At 33.0% G+C, this 2,795-nt stretch overlaps 1 non-coding gene across 1 annotated transcript; it reads left to right on the top strand.

Annotated features, from left to right (window-relative positions):
* The first annotated feature begins 488 nt into the window (after positions 1 to 488).
* Positions 489 to 561, top strand: TRNAR-UCU (transfer RNA arginine (anticodon UCU)). The gene has a single exon. It is a non-coding gene; the product is annotated as a tRNA-Arg (tRNA).
* The last annotated feature ends 2,234 nt before the right edge of the window (positions 562 to 2,795 follow it).

Here is a 2,795-nt window from a genome sequence, read left to right as displayed (position 1 = left end):
TTTAATGATCTTTAATTCTTGAAACGGAATCGTGCAAGGGTTTAAAAGGTTTGTAAAACCAACTTTATTTGTTTGATGTTAGATATATTTTTTTTTTACTCCAACGGTACGCCCTAACGGTCCTGACTATATCTAATGTTGGCGTATTGGTGAATACTGAAATCATATATGTGCAATGTCTATTATGGTCATGGGATAGAAGGATGAACTCGAAAAGGAAAAAATCATTTATTATGTAATGTAGTCTTCCAGTACACCGGTTGCTCGATGTTGAAACTCAAAATTACTTGAGTTGATCGTTATTTAGTAAATTATTTACATCTTTGGATTGTAATTGTAAATTGTGCGGTTTCCACTGCTTGTTTTATGGATCATAGCTAAAAACATTGAGTCATTACATTAAATAAAAAAAAGAAAAAAAAGAAAGGAAACAGTTAATGTTAATACATTTCTGCAGGCTACAGATCGTTGGACAATTTTAGGTACCTGTCCCTTTGGCGCAGCGGATAGCGCGTTGGACTTCTAATCCAAAGGTCGTGGGTTCGATCCCCACAAGGGATGTTATTTTGTGTTAACTTTAATTAAAATGCTGTTTTTTCTCTAGCTTTTTCAAATATATATTTTTAAATCTCTGTAAAAAATTTGCAATGATTTAAATTAATTAATTTTTAATGACATTTATTTTTAAAAAATATCGGATAGTAATGTTGAGTGTCACTTATCATCGTGATATGACCAATTTCATATTGCTCTCAAACGTAAAAAAATTGGACCAATATTCATGACTGATTTTTTTTTCTTATATAATGGTCCGAAAAGTCCTGGAAAACGGATGGACGGTTTTTCTTTCTTTTTTGTATGTTTTGTTTGTGTTATTGCTGATTAAGTCCTTCACAAATGTATGTGGTTCCTGACGTTAGGAAAAATATAATTTCGAAAAGAAAAATTATACATAAGCAGATGGCCAGGGTTGCGGTCAACCCTGACCGCAACCATGACCATCTTCTTATATTTAAATCTTTACAGTCAACTATATATACACATACCTGTTCAGAAAGTGAGAAAGATATTCCTTATACATGTTATTGCGCCTTACTTACACTTTAATTATTTTTTCATACTTTCCTTTTTATTATTACCATATTTAATACTACTTTGATTAATTATTACTCCAGTACTCCAGTATTACATTTTCATTTCTATCATTTTACTGAACTTGTTATTAATAATTTAGTGCCTTAGTCATAGTGCCTTATAGGACCCTAATACAATTTGAGCATGTTTTTCATATTGTTTCTTTTAAAAATCAAATTTGAAATCACTCCTTATTGATAATGAGAAATTTTTTTTTAGTCATTTATTTGTTATTTACAACTATATAACATATATACAACAAGTAAACTTGCTGCAGGTGAGATAGTGACATAATACAAACATGTGGAGAATCTACCCACTGATAAAACTCCAATAACATTTCTAGAGGAGAAGGTCCCGAGTCCATCTTCTTTTCAGACGCCTAGGAGGATTATTAAGTAATGAAGGAGAAGCCAGGTTAGAAACAAGTGGATTTGGGTGGTTGGGAAGTTTTACATGGAAGGAATGGTATCTGGTTTTGGCCAAATCGGCAACATATGGGACATTGAGGTCATGATGGATGACTTGATTTGTGACAAAGTAAGGAACGTTAAGGATTTTGAACTATAAGGATTGGAATTAATTTTAATCCTCCAATTTTGGCACCATTCTTCAAGGGTGGTGATGTAGGATTGGAGGGTTTGGGATACAATGTGAGGATCATTGTTCACTGACAATAGACATGTATCATAGCATTCGTGGTGAGGATAGTCTTAGGATGGGTTGGGATGTCAGCTGTGAAAACAATGAGAAAATTAAATATGAGACATTCCATTTTTAAATATTGGATAGAAAAGTACTAAATGATCAAATAAGGAATTCTGATTAGTATGCAATATAACGAGATACTTAATTACATATAAATTAGTGTTTTATATAAATAGGTTGGAATCTGACTTTTTCATTAAGTGGCGGTCCCCTATGGGACAAAATCAAAAAACTTGACCCCCAACTATGGTTAAGCTGTATGGACTCCAATGGGAGTCTTGGCAGAAAAAAGGGGGGCAGTGTTTTGTAAAAACAAAAATATTATAATTTAATGTCGAACAATATTAAAATTTGGATGATATTTTCCAACTGAATAATTTATGTTTGAAATTTGAGAATGGACCATGCATTCGAAAGGTATTTTTTCTTTCTTTGGTCATATTTCTATCTGCATCTGTAAATACGAGATTGACAATGAGCAGATAGCAAGACTGTAATACTAACCCTCCTTCCATTACAGTTGGGTAGTATCCGACCGATTCCTCTCTCGCGTAACGGTTCCCTACCTGCCACCACCAAAAGCTGACAACTCCCATCCTCAGGTATATTCTATTTACCGTCAACCTCTTTAGTCGGATTTGACCCGACCCTAATGTTAAAAAAATAATGACCCAAGGATATTGAAATGACCCAAAAAGAAATGACATCAATAAGGCCAAAGAAATCAGTATGTAGTTGAAGGAAATAATGTAATTGTATATAAAAATAAAAAAAACTTTTTGTTGGTGGTATCCTTGAGAATGGCCTGTGGGCCGAAACGTTGGAGAAATTTTAAGGAATAAAAGTTGAGATGAAAAAAATAATCAAAATTGTTTTCATGTCCTATTGTCGGTCATAAAAAATTATTATTTCCATTCGAGGATTATCCTGCTAGAGGATTATGCCCAAAATTA

This window comes from Halyomorpha halys, unplaced genomic scaffold, assembly GCF_000696795.3.
Source record: "Halyomorpha halys isolate HHAL.00 unplaced genomic scaffold, Hhal_1.1 Scaffold4864.1, whole genome shotgun sequence".
NCBI classification, from domain to species: domain Eukaryota; kingdom Metazoa; phylum Arthropoda; class Insecta; order Hemiptera; family Pentatomidae; genus Halyomorpha; species Halyomorpha halys.
Note: the sequence above shows the minus strand (reverse complement) of the source record. Positions and strands in the feature narration are given on the sequence as shown.